This window comes from Trachinotus anak, unplaced genomic scaffold, assembly GCF_046630095.1.
Source record: "Trachinotus anak isolate AG129_WGS33_773 ecotype Australia unplaced genomic scaffold, CSIRO_AGI_Tana_v1 ptg000013l, whole genome shotgun sequence".
Taxonomy (NCBI): domain Eukaryota; kingdom Metazoa; phylum Chordata; class Actinopteri; order Carangiformes; family Carangidae; genus Trachinotus; species Trachinotus anak.
In genome coordinates, this window is record NW_027273864.1 from 8210058 (window position 1) to 8217124 (window position 7067).

General features: G+C 41.3%; 3 non-coding genes across 3 annotated transcripts; all 3 read right to left on the reverse strand.

Annotated features, from left to right (window-relative positions):
* Positions 1-4548: 4548 nt before the first annotated feature.
* Positions 4549-4621, reverse strand: trnaf-gaa (transfer RNA phenylalanine (anticodon GAA)). The gene has a single exon. It is a non-coding gene; the product is annotated as a tRNA-Phe (tRNA).
* Positions 4622-5255: 634 nt separating this feature from the next.
* Positions 5256-5328, reverse strand: trnaf-gaa (transfer RNA phenylalanine (anticodon GAA)). Its single transcript has one exon. It is a non-coding gene; the product is annotated as a tRNA-Phe (tRNA).
* Positions 5329-6865: 1537 nt separating this feature from the next.
* trnaf-gaa (transfer RNA phenylalanine (anticodon GAA)) lies at positions 6866-6938 on the reverse strand. The gene has a single exon. It is a non-coding gene; the product is annotated as a tRNA-Phe (tRNA).
* Between the last annotated feature and the right edge of the window lie 129 nt (positions 6939-7067).

Sequence of the window (7067 nt, forward strand, 5' to 3'; positions counted from 1 at the left end):
TTTGCAGTTTGTGTGTGCCTGTGCGTGTGTGCTCTAAAAGAGTTGGCTTTCTGGACCCAACCCTGCATTTTTTCTCTCCTCGATGTACTACTCAGCTTCTATTTTCAATTTCCTCATTTATTAGGCCCTTGACAGATGGTGGGAAAACCACAGATGCACCACCCATGTGAGAAAAAAACACACACATGCTCAAATACACGCAATGATTCACATTCATACCAAACCAGCATGGCAAACACAACAATACTGTCATTGGAAAGTGTGACTGCTCTGCTGACACATGTTGCCATGCTGCATTAGGTAACTGCCATAACCTCAATCATTAACCCTTGTGACCTCTGTGACTAAAGGGGAAAATATATGAAATGTAGAAGCATAAGAACTGGTGAATGTGATGCGTGTGAGTTTCCAGACCGCGGGAGTTCACAGACAGAGCATGTAAACTGGAGTGGTGCACCTGGTAGTGTCAGTCTCCAGTGAATCTCCAGTGATGTCAGCGATCTTCGTCTGGTTTGGAACATGAAGAGCAGGGGGTCAGTAAACTGCACACACCCTCTCTGAGCTACTACCCTGTGTGTGATCCTCCAGATCTACACTGAGGCGCAGGGAAAACAAGAATTCATCTATGGGAAACTCCGCCCGCAAGCACAGTTTTTTTTCTTGCTCGTCCTTTTTCAATTAGTTCCTTTTAAACTGCATTTTTCTAAATAATTTACAAGCATGACGATTTTATCAAAGCAGAAAGTCAAACAGTTTGATAATATTTGAACTTGTCTCGGTTTCATTACACAAGCACTCAAAGTCCAGCAACATTGTGAAGTGAAGAGAAAAAAAGAGCAATCACTGCAATCTTTTCTCAGTTGCAGCTTCGATTTAATGACGTAGTTTATCGCCCAGGCATTTGTAAAGGTCAGTGCAGTGCAGAGGACGAACAACACCGATCTGAACAACAACATCTACAAAGATTAACACAGAGAAGCAAGCCTCCCCACTGTCCTTGGAGCTTGTTCAAGAAACAATGAGTGGGTTTGCTACTTTCTACTCAGTCAGTCTGAGAAGACAATGCCTCTTTTTTGTCTCAAAGGACAAAAGCGAGGTCATACTCCATTCCCCTAGACAACCTTTCCTTGTCACATTTGTACCGCATGCATCATAGTGGGTTATGTCACAAGAGCTTCACAACAAGGCCATCTTAGAAAAACACTGGCATACTCCTCTTCTGTAGGCCAGATCGCTCCAGTTTAAGGGGCAAACTTCTGCGAGTTATGCAACAGCTAATGAATATTAATTGCTGTGCTTTCTATGATGACAGAAACATGTCGAGCCACATTCATCTGCATGTTACGCGAGACATGCAATCGTGTGTTCTTGTGTCAACAACTGAGCTCGTCCATCAACATGTTTGGCGACTGGTGACGATGACAGTGGCTCAAGGCATCTAATGGCAGTGGACGCATGATTTTTCTGAACAAGCAGAGTAAAGCAAAAAGTGTTTGTCAAGAGGATTTCATCGTATGTAAAACATTGATTGAACAGATACACAGAGATTGTCTTATAGACCCTTTTCGCAGCAGACGTGTAGAAAAGGTGGAAAGTGGAAAAGGCACAGAGGTAAATAAATTAAGTGCAAACATCAACGATGGCTCCATTCCCATAAGTGTCCCAGTAAGTCATATCAGTGAGTGAGCATGCACAGTACCAGAGCCCCGGTACCAGCTAATACAAATGGAGCGCAGTCATTATTAATGTTAAGTCCCACTGTGCGTTTCCAGTTTTGACAAGTCAAAATGTCTGCTGTGGAATGAGTCTATTATCACAGATGCATAAGATGATCCAATATGAAGTATTACAGCTGCACTAACCAATACTGTTTACATTAACAGTGGGTGAAATGACTATGTTTAATGTGAAAGATGTTGCTCACGGCAGCAATTACCATCAGAGTTTGTAATTACACTCCGCTCTACAGAGACATTTCAGTGTTTTTCAGCTTCTTGTTTTGGTTTTATGGTCCATAGCTTCACTGTGTTTATTCACTGTCACTCTAATGTAGCTTTAAACATATTTGTTGGAATTTGGGTCTTGTCTGAGGTAGTGTGGAAAAATGTCACACAGCAGACCAAACTAGTACTGAGCTAACCAGTATCATCCATCACTCTGTCATTGTGACTGCAACTGCCTTACAACATTGTTAGTCTGTCTGCTCTATTAAATACCTTTATATTGATTGATGCAAGCCTACATATGTCCTGGTAGTATTACATCAACCACTCTACTACTTAGAGCGCCGGCTGTTATGCAAATAGGACAGAAACAGGGGGAAAGTCTGGGTAGAAGTCATTGCTGCTCCAGTTATGCAAGCCTTTAAGCAATGCCAAATTGACTAGGGACGTCTATGGGAGCTGCTTGGAAGTGGAACTAGACTGAATAGAGTTTTGATTAATTAGAGCAAAAACATCCTCTCCCTGCACCCCCCCCATCTATCCACTCAGTTCTCTTGACTGCTCTCCACCTGCAGGTTTCATTCAACCACCAAACTGAATTAGTTGAGAGCTTGACTGGCATCTTCAGGAATTCTTTGTAGCTCTCCAAGAGCAGCAGGAACAAAGCCACCAGGAAACCAAAACTGGAAACACAAAGTGCAAGCCACAATGAAAAGGGAGAGCAAGTGAGAGATCTTACATAACTGACAGCACAGGATATTACAGAGTAATAAATAACAAAGCAACAAATGAAAGAGCAGAACATCCATTAGAACTGTCAGCTAATGTGTTTTAAGCAGCTAGTGGTGAATTGAAGTACACAAGAGATGATACATTATAGCCTCAACCCCCTCCCCCTCAAACACACGAACACAATAACACAGTCTACATGCAGTGCTCCATTACTGCAATAAAAAAATGTAACATGTTGCTGTGGGAGGATTTTGGAGAGAAAGATCAGATATTTTGAATTAAAATCATCTTAAGGAATCAATTCTTACAATTCATAGCTCCTCCCCTATAGCTGCCTAGGAATTGTAAATGTGATTATGAACTGGAACTCCAGTTTCTCCGAAGGTGAAGCACATTCCCTCAAACCCCAGTTTACATGTTGTCAAATGAACATGGCTGCCCACAAATTCAATGATAAACAAACATTACTACAAGACTCAGATTGAATAACACCTTTAGGTTTGATTTTCCAAATATTTTGTCTCAGTAGTGTCTCTGCATTCTTTGTGGTATAAGAGGTCAAACAAGCAAATAGTTTCACTGTCACCTCCAGTGTTTTTTTTCATTTAAGTGGTGACTGGAATGCAGTATTTCCTACATTGTGACATTTCTCATTCCTGACTTAACACATCTTGACCCGAAAGAGTATGATTGATTACTGTCACAGGTTTTAAAGCAGCAAAGGAAGGGGAATATTGTTGTTTGTGAGACTCTACATATACCTGCAGCTTTAAAAAAAAATAAAACGGCACCAAAGCAATTACTCTTATTGTTGCTAGTAGTGGTTGTACTATTTATCTATATCTTGTTTCTGTCTTTCTTGTCTGTTTCTTTTCTTTTGCTCCTGGAATTCAATCAAATGTTAGCTTATGTTAATGTTGCAGCTGCTTTTCTTACATTCGAAAGCAAACGAGTTACAGAAACAATGTGAACTATGAGTCTAATTTTGTAGGAAGTTCTATTATTACTGCAGGTTTCTATTGGGCCTGTATCCAAATTAGTCCCATAACAATTTCTCAGTTCCCTTGTTGTTTCTCTTCCCATCATTGTGGGCTTTTCTTAGTGAGTGTGAGTCTGGGGACACTGTGCACAAACACACACACACACACACACACACACACACACACACAGTTGCCCTGCAGCCCTAGAACATATTACACCTTTCTATCCCCTCCTCTCAATCTCCTGCATCGTTAGTTCTCTGAACCACTTTCTGCCTGTTCATTATCAATGCCCTACTGATTAGCACATCACCACAGAGAGCCGCTTGGCCATTCATCCAGATTTCAATGAGAATGACGCAAATCCCTGACCTGTTTGGTGCCCCGTGGCCTGGACCCGCTCTCTTGGACTGTGGCTCTCTTGCCTCTGCACGCCTCGGCTGGCACTCAGACAGGTTAGAACAGCTGAGAGAGGGCCAGAACCCCCAAATGTATCGTAGGAGGTCCCATAAACCTCCCGCAGCCCTGCTGAGGCTCTCCTGGCATGAACTGATGTCTGATGTGACCTAAATATGTAACACAAGTGGTGTTTGTTGCATAATTGCAATTGCAAAGTGTTTCTGCTAGACTGGATTGAAATCCACTGAACCAAAACTCTACCTACCAGTGCTTGTTGCTGTCATCTCCTTGATTCATGCTGATTTTTGTTTGTCTCCCTGTGGCTGAAGCTCTTCAGTATTTTTGCTGGTATGATATTCAGCTACATTTCATTCATCACTGCAAAGAGCAGGCTGAAGATGTTGACACCTGGCTGTAATGCTTATGACATATTGTAATTTGTCATCTATGTGATCACCTCATCCACCTTTCAGATTTAAAAACCTGCACTTCCCTGCCGAAACCCGGGATCGAACCAGGGACCTTTAGATCTTCAGTCTAACGCTCTCCCAACTGAGCTATTTCGGCTTGCGTTGGCTCTCTCTGGTTACCGATGACCGGTGTTTCCATTGTGAGTTTAAAACTGTCCTGCCATCTGCTGGCTGTCAAGTGTAGATACTGTTGAATGTAATTATCCTTCAAAACCTCTGAAAAATAATGAAAGCAATAGTATTTATAAAGCAACGGTGAACAGAACTGTCCATAAACAGCCAGTGTTGTATGTTTACCTTTTAAAAAGCGTTAAAACTCGTATAAAAATGAGAAAATGAAGAGACTTTGATGCCCCTGTGTGTCAATCACACCTGTGAGTGGTCAAGTAATTTTGCTGAGCGAACCTGAAGAAGAAGCTACAGGTGAAACGCGTTGTTTGTTCGCTTCTAACAAAGTCACAATGAAGTCATTTCAGTGTGAAATTGTTAATTCTGGTCTTTATTAGAAAATATGTTCAAAATAATATGTAATATGTTTCTTTTTTCTTTTTTCCTGTAAGCAGTGTGCTTTCATTTGAGTTATTTTAGGGTGTAAATAAAAGCATGTGAAAGGAACTAGTAAATATAGTAATATTTGTTGTCCACTTCTCTTTTTCTGATAGCATCTCAAAGTACAGTCTCTGTCATGGCATTTTACATGTGCTTTCCAAAATAAGAAGCTATCCCAAACCTGCCGAAACCCGGGATCGAACCAGGGACCTTTAGATCTTCAGTCTAACGCTCTCCCAACTGAGCTATTTCGGCCGCGGAAATTTTGCCTGTGCTATTTCTACTTTTTCTCCACTAGAGGGCCTTCTAGCATAGGCTCTGTACTTATTATTATTATTATTGTCATTATTATTATTATTATTATTATTATTTCTAATTATTAGCAACAAATGCTTAGGCCAATTCAATCTAGTGTATAAAAGCTGTTTTCTTTTAGAAGGAACAAATAAGCAACGTGATGTTATAAACTGATAGGGCTATCAGCACACACACACACACACACACACACACACAGACAGTTAACTTTAATGTTATTTTACCCACTGAATACAACAAAATGCGATTTTTATCTTATCTTAAAGGCAATACATCCTACAAGAAGTCCTGTTTATCAAGGCCCTCACAGATGCAGCATTTGTGTCAGATGCTGAACAGAGGTCAGAGGGACCTGAGGACAGGGTGTTCAGGTCAATGTACCCCCAGTTGATGCCTCATCATATGAGCCTCCAATTTAAAGTGCTGTCCATTATCGTCACGCTGTTTGCTTCACAGCAGGGTTTCCTGCTTCCTTTAGTAATACATGTACTCTTTTTTCCATTCAGCTTTAAATATGTTTTGCTTTTATAAAATTAGCATAGTGCTATACACAAGCAAGCCATGCAAAGAATGCAAACACACAGCAACGGGTTTATCTGAGGCTGCTGTGTGTCACTTATTACTTGAAGAATGCAAACTTTATCTCTGATGCTTCCAGTGGCTCTACTGTGGTTCTCTGAGGTCTCCATGCCATTACCTGACAAACAATCAAAATCCCCCCATGGTTCTTCATCTTCTTCATTCCTCAACCAACACTGACAGTGAAATGTGTCAACAAGACACCAGAATGACTCGACAGAAGCTGAATACCTGGGTGTCCTCACCAGTCAGTCACAAATGAAGAAGCTTCTTGGATGAGGAGAGAGACATCTTCAGGTATCTACAACAAAGTTGCTCTTGATTCAACTTTTTTTGCACATACATCTTGACTAATGTCCAGTTTTGGACATTAGGTGAGATTTTACCAGTTCAGAGTTAAGAGTTGTGAATGTTTGCTTCAGTGAGCGTCAGCCTGGGCATTTTTGCTTAGTGCATCAGTTTTTTTAAACTCACTGAAGCAGTTTCTGTCAGCAAATACCTTGCATGAACTCTCCCACTACATCTTGTGCGTGTCTGATGATGTTGGTGACAGGATGCTGGTTTGACCGCGCTGCAAAAAAAGACTGACTCTGCACGTGTCCTTAAAGCACTGTGAAACAAAATGCATGGATGAGTTCTATGTTTTTGCTGTGGGCGATTTATGAAAATAAAGCTGGTTGAAAGTGAGCATTTTGTAGCATGTAGTGTTGCTTATGAGTCACTTGAAGATTAAGGTGTCTCATTTTTGATTATGAGGTCTATGGATGGCTCGTTGGCAGCTGAGACTCTGTGTCAAACCTTATCAGTGTCTTTCCCCTGAATGGATACAATGTCTGAAGTGCGGACATGCTGACGAGACCAACCCATCACATTTCATTTCAAAAGGGGACCCACATCCTGCCGAAACCCGGGATCGAACCAGGGACCTTTAGATCTTCAGTCTAACGCTCTCCCAACTGAGCTATTTCGGCTTGTGTGTTCAGGCAAACGCACTGACCAACATTAGCTTCAGAGGGCGCCCTTGAGTCGTGGTCTATAATTAGTGTCCTAGTTCATCTAAATAAGACACGTTATTGTCACACAAACCAAACCAAGAGAAA